We start from the raw sequence: 17833 nt of genomic DNA on the forward strand, positions 1-17833 counted from the left end.
GTACCATTTAAAGGGGGTATTCACATATTGAGGATAGAAAAAGGGTGTGTTTTATTCATGGAAAATTTACACATAAGGGTCTTTTAAATCAGAACACTCATGATATAGTGAATGTACATATAGTGAACCCCCCCGAGACAAAATATGGAAGGTGGTTATATAGAATATGCTGCAATCACAGAAAACATTAAGTCACAATTTTCTAAACCATGTTTGAAAGTACAAACTATGCATACAAAACATATTAATTCAATGGGGGGGGTGGGGGCCAGGGGGGGGGTGTTCACTCACAAATATGTAACCATAGCACGTGGGTTCAACAGAAGGGATTTTCAAAATCCTTTTTTTTCACACTTTTTACATACAGAAGGGTACCATTTAAAGAGGGTATTCACATATTGAGAATAGAAAAAGGGTGTGTTTTATTCATGGAAAATTTACACATAAGGGTCTTTTAAATCAGAACGCACATGATATAGAGAATTTACATATAGGGAACCCCCCAAGACAAAATATGGAAGGTGGTTATATAGAATATGCTGCAATCACAGAAAATATTAAGTCATAATTTTCTAAACCATGTTTGAAAGTACAAACTATGCATACAAAACATATTAATTCAACGGGGGGGGTTCACTCACAAATATGTAACCATAGCATGTGGGTTCAACAGAAGGGATTTTCAAAATCCTTTTTTTTCACACTTTTTACATACAGAAGGGTACCATTTAAAGGGGGTATTCACATATTGAGAATAGAAAAAGGGTGTGTTTTATTTTATGGAAAATTTACACATAAGGGTCTTTTAAATCAGAACGCACATGATATAGAGAATTTACATATAGTGAACCCCTCGAGACAAAATATGGAAGGTGGTTATATAGAATATGCTGCAATCACAGAAAATATTAAGTCACAATTTTCTAAACCATGTTTGAAAGTACAAACTATGCATACAAAACATATTAATTCAACTTATCATGTAGTGTGTTATTTTGCAGCTTGTGCATGCTTGTTTCATTGATTTTCCAAAAGTTTTTAGCTCCTCTTCTAAGGCACAATGATCACTCTTGGTCCATGTCTTTTTGTCACAAAGCTGGAAAAGCTTGTTTAAGGATTTTCATACATCTGCTTTAACATTTCGAGCAACACCATCTGCCATATCATCTTTAACTACATTGTGCACATGCTTCCAAAGGTCGTATCTCACCCTAGAAATATATCTTGATCATCTACCAAGCTTCCCTTCTCTTTGTGGCTCTGAAAAAAATCTTCTTGCTTTGACTCCACCAATTGATGGTTTGTTAGGAACATCCATTACATTTGAGGACTTCTTGATGTCTATTATGATATGAACGTCTCCTCCATGGAGACCCATGTCTAATATTATTTTTCCTAATGCAGCAATTGCCTTTTTCCTACTTTTTTCTGGTCGAAGCTTTCAAGAAAATCCAATATATAAAAGGACCAACTTTTTGATAACTCTACATAAAGCATGCAATGTGCATATATGTACATTGCACAAAGGAATATGAAGAATTGCTTTGAATATGGGATCAATCTTGTCCCTATTAGGAGCCTTTCTCCACCATTTAGGATCCATGACATGGGCTGGCTCCTTGCAGTAAAGGCATGGAGATTCTGAATTACCTCCTTTGCTTTTGTTGAACATACATTTGAGGGTCTTGAGGTCCCCTACCATATGCCAATCAACTTGGAAATCACCCTTGCATTCAACATGAAGTTGTCCTCCTTGAACCTAGTTTTTGATGGCTTCTGGTATTTTGGTATAGTGAAACACCCAAAACAAGGTTTGGTGGTCCTTTGTCTTTACCTGCCATTAAGAAGAAACCATATTTAAGCATTTAGATCAGATAAATGAAATCAAAGAGCAATGTATTTGAAAAATGAAAGTTCATGCTTACCTTAAATGCTCCCAACCACCAAATGTGCTTCTCTGATTGTACACTAAAATGTTTTGAGTTTTCTTTTGTGATTGATGTATCAAGTGCCCTATTCATAAGTGTGGTGGTCACTCTTTCAATCTTTTTCTCTTTAACAATTTCACATTCATCCAACCTTATGACAAATGTAAGCCATCCCTAACACTCTTCAAATGTGATTTTGTAGAATTCAACCATTCTTTTTTCCAATTATTCAAGATCAACAAAAATATTATTCCAAGGATTATACACAGTGGTCCCCTTACCACCTTCAAATACATCCTCAATATGTGACCACTGACTAATAAAATCATCTACTTGATCATTGAGTGAAGCTCTTAAATTCCAAACTTCTGCTATAAGATTTGGAAGAAGCAGGCATTTGACCCTTTGATCCTTAAAAGTTGATGACACTACTTTGAAAATAGAAGAATAGCCTTTCTTGCTAACTTCACTCTCAGTAAGCGTCTAGCCTTTCCTGTCCCAGTAAGCGTCTAGCCTTTCCTATCCCTGTAAGCATCTAGTGTTCCTATGAGGTGATTATGATTGTTGTGTTTGTCCAAATTTGATCCAATGTTAATCCATGTATTGTAGTTTGGTAGTGTATTAGTTGTCGCATATTTTGACATTCCATGAATGTGAGTAGTTTTTGTGTTGTTTTGATTCTATAGTCTATATTGAAGTCTCCAAGGATATAGGTTGGAATATTGGAGTTCAAGTAATTGAAAATCTGGTCTAGTAATTGTATTAATGTATTTGTATATGCTTATGGTGCCTTCTAAATGTTTACTATAGTTGCTTCTTGGAAGCGTGGAGATTGGAAAATTGTTAGTAAGCATTCGATGCATCATGGAAGTAATATTGCTTGTCTATGAGTTCTACTTCCTTTTTATAATAAGTTGAGATGCCAAGACCTTGTGTTTCATTTATTTGTTGAAAGCTGGGGATATTTGTATCATGGCATTGCTCACAATGTGTTTCTTGCAATATAAGAATGTGTGTGATGGAGTATGTTAGTATTACAAGGTATGTTTTCTAAGTTCTCTGTGTTTGTGGAATGCTCTTGTGTTCAAGAAGACCAGAAATGGCTGATGTGTGCTTTGTTCCGTCAGGTTTTTGGAATCAAAGGTCCATGCACAATTTGAGTGGAGCCTATTAATTTCTTGCAAAATTGATGTGTCAACTTTTGTGTGTTTCATTTGTAATGGTTGTATGATGTAGAGATTCATTAAATCTCACATGCATGACAATGTTGTGTAATCCAAACCATGTAATTTAATGCATGTGGGGTTGAAACCCAAGCAATTCATTGAAAGGCATTGGGAACGATGAATTGGTCTTGCAGCCATTGGTTATAACAGGAACTGATGTCTACAAACCTTTTTGAGCTAGTTTTTCCCTATTTGAAACTCACAAGTGACCTAGAATATTGGTGTCCAAGATGGATTTGTTTTGTGTGTGTAGAATATTGAGATCTTTGTTCTAGTTTTGGTGCCAATTTGGGTGGATGTGAAACATATCCATGCAATAAAAGGTTCTTTCTCTATACTAGAGTCCATGAACATGGCATTCGAACCGTTAATGAGACCCTTTGAAATGTTCAAATTACCAGAACAAAGTTCGATAAGCATACTTGGTTTGAGACGTAGTTCATCATGTAGGCCTCCTGTATTTTTTAGATCAATTGGATTGTCATACTACATGGTTCATGGTTGTGTTCTACACTTAAAGAGCTTTAAATATGTCTTTACACCTTGAAATTTGGATAGCACATGAAAAAGCTACATTAATTTGAGAGGCTATGGGTTTTCATATTTTAGTGTATTTTTTCATCCAAAAGACCCCCCCGCAGGGCCTCACATGCTATGAAAAATGTACAAATCTTAAAATATTGCATATTTTTCAAGGTATATATGTTATATTTTGTGGGAGGGGGGACATGAAATTTTCATATTTTTCCCTTGCATATTTCAAAATTTTAAACAAAATCCATGCATATTATATATGGACCTTGTCCCCCCATACCTTGGATTTTGGACGAGGGTAGTAACATATTACATATTGAGTTGGTGCCCCAGGGTTCTTCAATTTCATTATGTAACTACTCTTTCAATTTGGAGCTTTTGGCTATCTGCTATATTTTTGCATTCACCTCTTTCTCATATAAAGACTTATACATGTGCGCAACTTGATACTGAGCTGTGATATATCCATGCATATCTTTTGTTTTGTTGCCCATAAATTTCAGCAATGTTGTCAGATTTGAGAATGGCAGTGTACTTTGGATAAGGCATTTTTGATAAATCTTCCCACCATAAATCGATATGTTGTAAACCTTCTCCCCTCATGTTTTCTCTTTGCATGGTGCCTATGTGTTATCATTTTGGAAGAGGCACATATTCTTTAGCTAAATCAACATGAAGATGGTGTTGTTGTCTCTTGTTGGCTTGTTCTATAGAGTTGTAGTTTGGTGTTGCAATTTTAAATGCAGTGTTTTTCCATTGCTTTGCAATTTCATTACTCTTTCATAACGAAAAGACTCTTGATGGCAATAAACTTTGAAAAACAAGACTATGGGGAGATTAGTTATGGTATTCCAATGGGGAGAAGCTTAACAATCATGGAGATGGCTAGAAAATGATTGAGAGAAAGATGTGGCTTGTAGGAGCATTGAATAATAACGCTCATGAGATATGGGAGTGAATATAGAAGAATATCTTTATTCTTTCATCCTCTCTCATCCTCTGACATGTTTACAGTACTTATGAATATTTTATTGAGCATTTTATTACTTTCCCATATTTCGGACTCACAAAAAAAGAAATTGTGGATTTCTCTCAGAGCCCCAAAATGAGCTCCCTTTTTTCCTAATGCGAATTTATTGGGGAGGGTAGATATCTTTGTTGAGAGTTCACGCTCAACATCATGTGATCATGTGTGCATAGCACCATCATGTGATCATATGTGCATAGCACTAACCTTATAGAGTGCTATAAAGGAAAGGGTTAGATCCCCTAACCCTAACCCTAAAAGGGTTTGTATATATTCTATTTTTTCAACTAATTCTAGTGTACAGTTAGTCATTTGTGGTGTGCTCTCTAGCTGTGCCCTCTCTCCTCATCTCCACTCTTCTCCTCTCCCCTCTTCATATTTTGTCATGGTATCAGAGCTTCCTTGTCTTCCGCTGAGACATTGAGATTCTTGAGAGTGTGAGAGAGATTGTGAGATTGAGAGTTCTCTTGAGTGATTGTGAGATCCTTCCCTTCACTTCCGTTGAGAGAAATTTCTGTCCATTTGAGAGAAATTTCCGTCCATTTGAGAGAAATTTCCGTCCATGAGAGGTATTCTCTTTGAGTTTCTAATCCTTCTTCTGTGAGAGAGTGATCTTCTTCGAGAGACTTAGTGAGTTCTTTGAGAGATTTCATTGTGTGTGAGAGAGAGATCCTTTGAGAGAAAGTTCCATTGTGAGATGTTTGGTTGATAGAGATGCTCATAAGAATTCAAGTGAGAGTCTTTTGTTCCTGAGAGAACTTAGGGAAATAGATCTTTGTGAGAGCTCCGTCATTACGAGCTCCTTCAAGTCAGCTACAAAGCAAGCTACTCCTACATAGTTTGGCTCTCCAACTGCTACTGGAAGCAAGGCAACGCGCATGCCCACTTCCAGGTCTTGGAGTTCTTGGTAACCACTCCATATAGCCGTTCAGATAGTCTTACTCGAGAGATGAAAAGTGGATTGCTTCTACTCCATTTGTTTGGATGGCAGTACAGAGATAGTATGCGAAGATGAAGGGGTTGTAGCGTGGTGCAGCAACAACAGTAGGTTCTTGTGGGCCTCTCACCTTTTTAAGCAGAGGTTCTTGTGGGTCTACCATGTTTGGTATGGATGTCAAAGAATAAGGCAAGGATAAAACTGAGGGGGTGCACTTTAGATCCCAATGGGCCTCACGAGTTGCCTTTCCCTTTGAGCGTGTTAGGTTCTTGTGTTTTTGTCCCCTTTCTAGGGACTAGTTCTTGTGTAAGTATCGTAATTGCTCATGTCGCTAATTCTCATTGCATGATCATGCGAGGGTACAAGGGAGAGTCTCGTGGTCATATATTTTTCATATTTGCCTGTGATCATCCAATAGTAGGTTCTTGTGTATCTACCTCTTTTTTCAAAGTAGGTTCTTGTGGCACTATTGTGATCTTTGTTGCAAATGATGTAGCGCATTGCATGGTACACACCAAAGACTTGCGCATTCAGGGAAACCAGATGAAGGTGTTGCCTTGGTAGAATTCTTGAGTTTTCAAGAAATTTTTGGGAATGTTTACATCAAACACTTATTTCATTAATTTTGGACTTGTCAATGTACAAATTCATTTTTACATATACTTTTGGACTAGTTTTTGGATAAAATTGAAGAAAATCCCAATCTTCAAAGCATATATGAAAACATAAAAACAAGCATTTTTTTTTATATTTTTAAAGGAGATGAAACTAAAATTATAAAATTTAACGCAGCCTAAATAAGTTACATGAAAAAATAAGATTCAGCAGTTATAAACTCTCTTAATATTTATAATGGTGTTAATAGACACCTTCAAAAGTTACAGTATTAAGGAAACTCACACAATATTTATAAAGGTGTTGACAAACACCAAAAGTTACAATAAGCCTAAGATAAGTTACACAAAAGAATAAGATTCAGCAATCGTAAACTCTCTTAATATTTATAATGGTGTTTAGGAAACATTTTTAAAAGTTACAAGTGGATGTAGAAAACTCTCACAAAATTTATAAAGGTGTTGAAAAACACCAAAAGTTACAATAAGCCTCTCACTGGAAGGCAAATCTATTTTCTCTCTCTATCCTAAATTCAACCCATTTAAGAGCTAAGCTCATCTCATCCTCATCGATGTAGTTAAAATTACAGAAGAGAAGTAAGGATTAATAAATTTTCTCTTGTATAACACTTTGTGTATTCCATCCTGGGGTGGAAATCTTCCATAACGAGTCACACGCGAAGATATCCCACTTTGAAAGTCTATCAGCTCTCTCCTATATGACTGCAATTTATCTATTTCACTAGTAGCCATACTAATTTTTCTTTTCTCCTCCTTCTCTAAGCCCTTCTGACAAGCAAAGTCGTCCTTTTAGTACTGGGTTAACGGAGCTGGATTTTGCTTTTTCTCCTCTCTTTTCCCCTGGTTTGGTGCTGCTAATGGCTTGCTCGACGGAATTGATTACTTCAAAAAGATCCATGGAAACAAGAGGAGGAAGGTAACGAGAGCGAGAAAGGTAACTAGAGGAGGTAAGGCAAGATGGAAGGAGTATTCTTAAGGAGAGGAAGTAAGGCTGCGGGCAAGATGGAAGGAAGAAGCTTGAGGAGAGGAGTAAGGTAAGAAGAGCAAAGTGGAAGAAGTGTTTACTGTGGGTGAGATGTAGAAGGCGAACGACTAGAGAGGGATTTATAGAACTGCAGACTCATAATGCGAGATGAAAGATTTAGAAAAAAGAATTGGGAGAGGCTAAGATGACTAGATTGTGTGAAGTAACAGATGCAAGACCGTAATGTGAGACATGTGAGATGGTAGATTTTGAGTACATTGAAATCTATAAAAAAAAGTAATGGAACACAAGAACGATATAATTATTAGAATCTCATCATGAGATGTTTTTTTAATATAATAAGTTAGACTGAGATATTTTTTTGATATAATAAGTTAGATCTACAGATGCAAGATTTTATATAATAAGTTAGACTTGCAGATGTAAGACCGTAATGCGAGACATGTGAGATGATAGATTTTGAGGACATTGAAATCTATAAAATAAAGTGATGGAACATAAGAATGATATAATTATTAGATTCTCATCATGAGATATTTATTGTATATAATAAGTTAGACTTCAAAAAAAGTAGAACCGATTGAATAAATTTAGAGAGGTGAGTTTTCCATTGAGTGAAGTAAAAAATGAAAGACTGTAGATGTGAGAGACACCTGAAATGATAGATTTTGAATCGTTTTAAATCTATGAAATAAAGTGATTGAAGACAAGAATAATATAATTATCAGACTCCCTTCTTTCATCCATCCTAGCCCTTCTACAAGCACATTCTTTGTTCATCACTCTTAATTTATCATCTCTCCACCCACCATGGATGTCCTTGGCATTGTCGGAAACATGGAGTCTGGAATTGATAGTCTCAAGAGTGGATTGCTGACCAAGGAGCAAGGAGAGAAGTGAGAATTCGACAAGGCTCTCCACTGACACAGATGGAGAGAGAGGAATTCAGTGCATAGAGGCAGATAGAGAGGGAGGAGACTCAAAAGATAGCAAAGAGCGAAAGACTTTTACAATGTATTATAAAAGCACGATAAGATCTCTTGGAGTTGTTAAGCAACCTACGTTATCAAAGCACTCAGTATGGCCGAATTGATGCTGAAAGAACAATAAGGGCCTCCCAAAGAGATTATAAAGAAACAATCTATGACTACTTGAATTTCTTCCTTCATTGTAATTATGTTGAGGATACGGACGTGAAGTCTGTGGAAGATTGGATTGTTAAGAAGATAAGAGATACTAATAATGAGATCTTCTAGTGTTATCTCGGCTTGTGTGGCCTGTAATAGTTTTGTATTCTCTACAACAAGCCTGGTAGGGCTGAGCAGATCATATTAGAATTGCTAATACAATTTATTTTTTAAGAATTGCTAATACAATAATAATACAAATTGAATAAACATCATAAGTAAATATCCTAATGTATTGTAACATTTAACATAAGTAAAAAAAACACTATCATTAGTCAACACAAACAAGATAAAAATATTCAAGGACTCATGTTTCTGTCTACATGCTTTACAACGGAATAGAGTCTGATGAATCCTCTTGAGGTTGTGATGCTCTAAGAGAACATTGGGTCTCTACTTTGTGTGTAGATGGTGTACATTGAGTTTCTACTTCTGGTGCAATCAGGATAGACTCAATCTCTTCCTCCTTTGCAAGATGTGATGTTGTAGATGCACATTGAGTCTCTACTTCTTGTGTAGGAAGAATGCATTGAGTCTCTAGTTCAAGTGGAGACTGTAATGCTTCTGCTTGAGGCAGAAGGAGACTAAATTGTCTCTTGTTTTTCTTTGGCTCCCTTAGGTTCTTCATTGAGTCCATCATGTTATTTCCCAATGGTAGCAGTTAGGTAATGAACAATTTTAGCCAATAAAATCTTGTAGCTCGATGTATATGCTTCTATTGAGACATGTTCAAAATTTTCATTGAGGAACAACATGAAGATATAGGCAACTCTCCACCCACTACTAAACTTGTCTTTCTACTCCACCATGAGGTGTGTTTGGAAAATTGGTTGGTTTGATGCTCCCTGACTTTCATAATCACAGATACTAACTTGTTTGTAGATGTGTCCATCATGACATATGACAAAGTGAATTTGTGTAGTAAATAGTAAGATGCATGTTCATAATGATATGATAAAAGAACACTTACTTGAACACCCCATGAAAGCCTGTAAATGAATTGACAAACCAACAATGGTTGTCATCAAGATCCCATACTATCATGCTCCAATGTGAGCTACATCACCAATAAAGCACAATGAGATTTATCACAATATTAAGTATTAATTGACACAATATTACAAATAAAAGAGTAAAAGAAAGATTGAGATGATACTAAGTTCTCATAATATGGCATAAAGACCACTAGCATGCCATCCAAGTCTAAAGGTTGTAGCATTGAACTAACATCATCTACCATCTTCTTGGTGTCACTAAGTACAGCTGAAAGGAGAGAATCGAGCATACACACACGATTCTATACTAATGTAGGAAAGTGAGATACAACCGTACTGCAGCAATAAGTAAACAAATGTTAGAAGCAGATTGAATCAAATGATTGAAGTATCAAGCCAAGAGATGTTCATATCAAACCTGAGAATGGCCATCATGACTTTGTCATTAGCCTCTTTCAAAGGGTCAGAGAGGATTGTAACTTCCTTGCTACCAAATGTCAGAACATGAGGTCGCTTGGTAATGATAACCCTGACCTCAAAAGAGCTCCCCATTTCATCCAATACAGCGGCGGTTACATTAGGACAACTTATGGGGATAGCAACCAATGTTTCCTTTGGATGCTCCACCACGTTATCAATAAATGCCTTTATGGTAGATTACATAAATGCATGTAGATGCAAGTCTATATATGTCGACAATGAGGTTTCACTGCCGCTCAAATTAAAAATTTGGGCAAGGAGCAAAAAGCAATTATATCCAACTCTCCACCCACAACTGTGGCCATCATTTTGCTTCACTGTGGGGCATGTTACATACTCTATTTGATCTTCTAAGTCACCTTCCATTTGCATAAGTGCATCTATAGCACCTACCAACTTCCGAGCCAATCTACACATCAAAATAGATAACATAATTGAATGTGCGCATTGCATAGGATGCATCTCATTGAAGTAATTGTGACACAGGTAGGTTATAGTTACTCTGACACACTGCCATGGATAGATGCTATTGAATTGACAAAGAAACATTGCTTGGCTAAGATGTTCACAATCACCAAGCTCCAATGCGAGCTGCATTATCAATTAAGAATAATTATTATTTGACATAATCCTCTGCAATGTAATAGATAAGCTAAGTAAGGATTGATACTCACTCCTCATGATATGTAGTAAGGATAACTCGCACCACAGTCAAATCAACAAGTTGTAACCACTTAAAAACATCATCTATGATATTTTGCTTATTGTGCTAAGTACATTAGAAACAAGAGGATCGACCATATATGCACATCTTTGTATATATAGGGGAAGCTGTTCTAAAACCATACTGCAATAAAAAGAAAGAAAAGAATATTAGTTCATTTGATCCAATCTTAGAGGCCTCCACATTCGAGCCGTCATCTCTTTTTTCTCAATCTTCTTTGCCTTGTCTTTAATCAACGATGGAGCCTCATATGTGACATCTCCCTTCTCACATGCAAGACACACGTCTTTTATCTTATGAAAAACTTCATCACTATGAAAAATTATCCTTGTGTAGTCTTGATACCTGTCCCTTACTATCTTAAACCTTGTAATCACCTCTGTTCTTTCCTGTTTTCCCCTTGGTACAATGGAACTCAAGCATGTGTAGAAGTCAACAAGATTATCTGCTTCCACTTTAGTTGTAGTTCTTTTGAGAGTGGTCACAGGAGAATGAAAAGTTCTCCATATGGTCCTCACTTTGAGCAACATCTCTGAAGTGGAGGTGATCTTTTGTAGTGCATGAATGTCATGATTAAGTCTTTCCGACTCAATCAAATACTTTTTCTCATTCTTGAAGATACAAATGCTTGCAGAATAGTGGTGGAATTGAGGCACACTCGTGAAGGTTTGATAAGTACTTTCTCCTTTGTTGTATGCCTCTCTAGAACACTCATTACAAGCATCTATTGCCTCAAATGTGCAATGAGTTAAGAAATTTCTCTTGGCATCCTTTATATGTCGTTTTGGATCATTCATTGAACTCTATCCTTCCTGAAGTGAGGGAACTTGTTTTTCGAGGAACTTAGTGAATTGCATCTCAAAATATATAGGCTGAAAGAAATTGATGGTTTGACTAGAATCTCCTTTGACTGGCCAAAATGCCCTTGGACGGATTACCAAATTAGAAACAATTGGTTTTTTCCCATCAATCAAAGCCTGAAAAATCTTTTCAGCATAGACAATATCTAAGGTCCTGCTATTGGTGAAGACACTTGCTTTGACCACCGTTGAAGCATGTACAACTTGAGTCTTCTGGCCCCATATATATCCTAGATCCTCATTTGCCACTACCTCATTCAAGCAAAGATTTAGGTTCTTCATTTTGATTTCTGAATATGACTCCATTTCAAGACCCTCTGCATCCTCTTCATGTTCTTCCTCTTCTCTTCTTTGCCCTTTCTTTGTAGATGAACAACCTCTTTTTTAAGTTATAGGACTTGGAACTGTAGCTCGTGAAGTACTCGCCTTTTGCATTTGAGGTCGGGGTTTATTTTTTAGGAGCTCTATGTGAACCACTTTAGATCGCCCTACTTCTTCTTTGAGTCCTTGGTGAGCAATTTTGAAACAACTCACGTAGCATACCCTAAAGAAACAACCGAGGATGAGGAACAAAATGCAATCAGCCTCTTGCATACCACCGCCCCCTCTGCAGATATTCCATTACCGCCTCCACTAGATCTCGCCCAACCCACCCAACAAGCTACCCAACCTCCTCTCCCTCGGACAACACTACCCGAGTACTCATCCAATGCTTCCAACACCACCACTACACAGCACGAACACTCCCCATCCACACCATCACCTCCAACGCTCCAGTCGAGACCTCCCTGATGAGGCATTCAACATGTTGCTCAAAGCAGCACATTTTGTACAAAGCACCAACGTTGCGACTCCTACAGGCCCCCCAGAGATAGAGCCAATGCCGCTTGCTATGACGAAGCTCCGCCATCCCCACCAAGGTCTCCTCTTGAAGATTTTCATTGGTGTCCAAACTTTCAATCCTTCCAAGAGTTGCCAGATAAACCAGCTCAAGGGCTCCAACCTCCATCTCTATAAGATTCTGGAAGTGCTCCCTTGCACACAGTTCATAATGCAGTCATTCGACGATTGGTGCAAAGCACATCCTAGGTGCACAAGAGGAGGATACAACCTCGCCCCTGTCCCAAGGATTGATGCAGATGCCAGTCTACATCCCAATTGGTGGATCCCATTTTTGAAGCTAGAGAAATTTTGGTGCTATAACTATGGCAGCACGCCCATCGATCATCGAGTCCACCTACTCTACATGCCCATGGAATGATATTGGGGACTTGGGCCACCTTTCGAGCTCTCCAACAACAAGACCCAATGTGTTGTACAATTTGCCTAAGTATAACTTCCCAAAAGAAATGACGTAGGAAGGTTTTTTCTTTCGCCTCCAGTCATTCAATGACACTTATGACTCCATCCCCAATCTAGTCGTCATCACTATGGTCCACTTCAATCGCCTCCACTGCCGTCCACTTCAATCGCCTCATCCTCTTACTCCTCCGCGATCTTCCGACCCACAGCCACCCCATCGATGACCGCATTCAGAATCTGACCAACCAGATTGTCTTCAACCTTGACGACTCAGTTTCACGACCTCTGACTCTACCTACGTGTCTGCAACCTCCACGGGCATCACCTCCACACTTACGAGGATATGCATGCCACCCATTTTTGGAAGTACCACTACCTCACTCACCTCACGTCTAGGCAGTTGGACTGCTATGCCATCCTACAGTCAGTCCTCTTCACCACCCTCCTCCAACCCGATCATCAATAGGAAAGGGGACATGTTAACATCCATAGAGTACAACCACCAAATGCAAGGTAATCAATGAGAAAATGTTGACCGAGCTGAATGATCCCCAAATACCCTAAGCCCACCCAAAATTCCAAATATTTTAGGCAACATGCACAGGTTGTATGTTCTAGTTGCCCCTGCCTAGAACAAGGAGGTGCTGGAACAAGGAGATGCATACTTCTGAGCCATGAAGAGTGCATGCGCCTTGCACTTTTTAGTTCCACATCCACAAGAAATAGCGACACCAACGGAAATAGCCATGAAAGGATTATAGCTCAAAATCAGGGAGTTTGTTCCCCAAATATCATCTTGGGTTAGGGTTACGATTGAGTGTCCTGACAAATCTGAGCTCGTCCCACTCCAGGTTTGAGTCTCATGCATCGTGCATGATACCAAACACGCGAAGTGTGAGAGCGCTCAAGGAGTTTGAGCCCCAAATCACCCAAGCCTAGGAGTGGTGAGGCTAACACAAGCACTATTTGGGAACCGCCGGTTAGGACCACCTCCTAACACTAGGTTTGTCCCAAGCACTTTAATATGGTTAACACAAGCGCTATTTCCGCTAGTAGGGAGAGTTGGTAAGAATAGCAATATGCCTCGGTGCCCTATGAGCCCAAGAGCCCATGGTTGTAAAGTCAGGGAGATTGCTAAAAAGGAAACGGGTTGGCCCTCCCTTCAAAAGGTGACTTGTATAAAAGGCCAAAAGTTTGACTTTGGTCTTCATTCTTGTTTGCACAAGTTTGAATACAAGCTCCCTCTTCTCTTTCAAGAGAGTGTTTTGGGTGTTCTCTTGTTTCCATTGTAGTGCATTTGTGGTTGTCACTCTATCCCCCTTACTCCTCTCCATCCGTTCGCACAAGGAGCTTCTTGATCTGCATAACATTAATATTAGTGAGAGGAAGTCCCCCTCACATCCATCCGTTTGCCTCCTCTCCATCCGTCCATCTCCTCTCCATTAGTTCGCCTCCTCTCCATCCATCGAAGTCATCCTCCTCTCCATCCATTGGCTTCTAGGTTCTTTTGTCTCTCTCTCTCTCTCTCTCTCTCTCTCTCTCTCTCTCTCTCTCTCTCTCTGTGTATATACATATATATATATATATATATATATATATATATATTCAAATGGGAGCAGGTCGTTAAGGGGGAGAAGAAGAAGAGGAACAAGATGGAGGAAAGGGGGAGGTGAAGGCTAGGAGTGGAGAAATGACAGGAGTAAGAGCTCACAAGGGACTGGCTATTTAAGGGCATGCTCTTTGATTCTCAAGCTATGTGTGTTTAGAGAGTTGAACTGCAATAGAGCTTGAAAGAGAGAGAGAGAGAGATGTGTACAAATGAACGGGATTAGGAGAAATTCCCAACCCTTCTAATCGTTTTCTTTTTTACACTCTTTAATGTGTGTAGAGAGAGAAAGAGAGAGAGAGAGAGAGAGAACCACACAAAGGGAGGGAGGGAAAAACACAAACACAAACACAAACACACACACACACACACACACACACACACACACACACCAATAGAGAGAGAGAGAGAGAGAGAGGTGGGGTGGAGCAAAACAAACACAAAGAGATCAAGATCGAGAGAGAGAGAGAGAGAGAGAGAGAAGTGAGGGAAGGAACTGAGAGGCAAAGAAATGAGAGAGGGAGAACTAATAGCCAGAGGGACAGACAGAGAACTGACACAAAGAGAGAGAGAGAGCTGGCTTCAAAGTTGTGCATGTGTAGAACTAAGAGAGAGAGAGAGAGAGAGAGAGAGAGAGAGAGAGACCATTTCCTTTTTATGGTGTTTTTTTTGCTCAACTGGCATTTTATTTGCTCAACTTTGACATTTCCAATCTCTATTACAAAGTGAATAAAGTAGTTTAAATAAAAAAGATTTGCTCAACTGGCATTTTATTCATTAGCTTCTCTCTTAAGTATGGAAACTTTTGGCATTTTATTTGCTCAACTTTGACATCTCCAAACTCTATTACAAATTTGAATAAAGTAGTTTGAATAAAAATGATTTGCTCAACGAGCATTTTATTCATTGGCTTCTCTCTTAATCACTCTCAATATAATAATATTATACATAAATAATTACTTATTAAACACATTTATATCATATGGCAATATCTTCCAAGTGTTTTTATAGTATTAATAACAAGATATTTATGAACATGTTTCTACATAAGTTTAAATTACTGTAAATAAGTATTAACTTGGGCTTATATATCACTCTCATAAAATACATGTAATATTTAATACTATATATGCAAGGTTTTCCAAAATATAACCCCATAGATGTGCTCAAATGGGGTTTTCCGATCAATTTGAGTGGCTGAATGACTATATTTGGACATTGGATGTGAAAGTTATGTCACTTTTAAAAGTGTTGTCCAAGGTAGTTTCACCAGCGAAACTACCTTGAAAGACCTTGTTCAAAGGGGTTTTGCTGGCAAAACTACGTTGATGGCTTGCTTCAATGAGTTTTCTTTAGAGAAACCCTTTCATGAAGATAGGTTGAGAAAGGTTTTTCAATCTCACCCCCTATTAAGTAAAAAGTTGTAAGAAGGATCATAAGGGAATTTTCATAGAGAAGTCTACTCTACATGTGGGTTCAAAAGCCATCCCATTATGTTCTCACCATTCCCAAAGATTCACATAAATATTCGTGTATAAAATAGGCATTCCTATAATACTTTTCATATTTCTAAGTGAAACTATGTTTTCTTTTGATCCATTTTTGTCATATTTTTGCATAGTTGGAAGCTTTTTTTTTCCTTCGCTCGAACGCTCGGAAAATGCTCGTCCCCCAAGTAAGGCTAGGTAAGGAGCAAAATCGAATAGTGCATTGTGGTCACAAAATATTTAATGCTGTTGTTATTTCTGTTGAGGACCTCATCACCAACTGGCTTCCATGAAGATGAGAGGGAAGAGCGGAGGAAGAGGGGCAAGCTCAGAGAGCAGACGATGAGGGAGAGGGCTAGCTTGAGGGGGTGATAGTGAGGTAAGGGAGGTGGCATGAGAGAGATGCTCAACAAGGGAGAGTAGAGGGTTGAGAATTTTAGTTGAGGCACATTTGTGCCGAAACAAAGTTTTCGAAGCCCCATCCACTCTGAAACTAATCAACTTTAGAGTACCATTGTATGCCTTGCTCAACACTGTGAAGAAAGAATTCTCCCAAGTCTCCACCACAGTGACATAGAGTGACGTACAAGGGATCAGTGGAAGAGGTAGGCAACCAGTCTGAGCAAAGAAGGGCAAAGTAGCAATACGTGACCCAGAAGGGAGAAGGATGGAGAGCAGAGCGAAAGACTAAACACTAGGAGAGGTGGGGAGGGGGGATCCAATGGAGAGTAAGAAGGAGAGCGAGAAATGAGAAATAGGAGGAGAATGGTTGAGGAGGAAGGATGGGCATGGTAGTTCATGAAGAGAAAAGGAAGCAAGAAGCAAGGCTGCTTAATATTTCATCATGGGGTGGCTTGCTTTCTACCCCCCTCCTCTCTTTTGTCCCAGCTAGGCCATCCTCTCTCCTCTCTTCCCTCCCTCAGCCCTTCCGTGTTCCTGTCCTTGCCATTCTCTCCCTACTTTTAGTCCTTTGCTCTCTCCCCATCTACCTCTCCCTCGCTTAGCCCCCCCTCATTTCTCATTATCTCTCTCTACTCAGTCTCTCTCCCTCCCTCTGCTCAGCCCTCACTACCTCCCTCCACATCACCTCCCTACATGATACTAATGCATGGCAGTTGAACCAGTGGAGGCAATTTATACGAGAGACCAATGTCGAGGGATCAAATGCATGGCGGGAGGAATGAATAATGAGATAGCATGGATAGATAAGACTCACAGGGCTAAGGTGACTCAGAGGGTTGAGGGCTCACGTGAGGATCGAAGAGTGAGATGGGTTGAGGGCTAAGGTGACTAAAGAGGGGAGGAGGAGGGAGTGAGAGAAATGAAGAGGAGGTCGAGGAAGCTTTTTTCATGCAAGGATGGTGACACACTGTGATAAGTAATATGATTTGGGGGAGGAGGGCAAAGCTTGATGAGATGTAGTCAGGATTGAAAGGTGGGGATGCCATAGCTTCAAAGAAAGGACATAGAGCATACAAGAAGTAGGTCAGATGTAGATTTTTGAGGGGATGATTCTAGATGCCATTAATTCATCATGTCATACGTCTTTTCAAATTTTTAATGCCTAAGGGACCTTATTTTATCTTCATTAAACACATTAACAACCTTCTCACCTTACATTAACACCTCCGTATGTGGGAGCAGTAAATAATTGGAATTTTGATTTAAAGTTTGTTAGGGGCACATATTGATGTAAACAGTGGCCTAAAATAAGGGAGAGTTCTTGTTGGATTTCGCACATGTTTGCATGTGAAGGAGGGTTGGTTGACCTAAACATGAGCTGCTTCAGGCTTGTTGCTGCATGAATTTGTTGTTCGGTGTTTTCAACCACTGCTTGGAGGCTAGATGACTGCATATATGGCTTGAAGCTGGCCAAGTTGCTTGCTAGTGTATGCCTGCGTACTTGCTGGAAATTGCAAA

The 17833-nt window shown here is 38.9% G+C and overlaps 1 pseudogene; it reads right to left on the reverse strand.

Annotated features, from left to right (window-relative positions):
- Nucleotides 1-1228: 1228 nt before the first annotated feature.
- LOC147889501 (uncharacterized) lies at nt 1229-12527 on the reverse strand (annotated as a pseudogene).
- Between the last annotated feature and the right edge of the window lie 5306 nt (nt 12528-17833).

Source organism: Dipteris shenzhenensis, chromosome 20, assembly GCF_047967505.1.
Source record: "Dipteris shenzhenensis isolate YYH24624 ecotype China chromosome 20, Dip_SZ_1.0, whole genome shotgun sequence".
Taxonomy (NCBI): Eukaryota; Viridiplantae; Streptophyta; class Polypodiopsida; order Gleicheniales; family Dipteridaceae; genus Dipteris; species Dipteris shenzhenensis.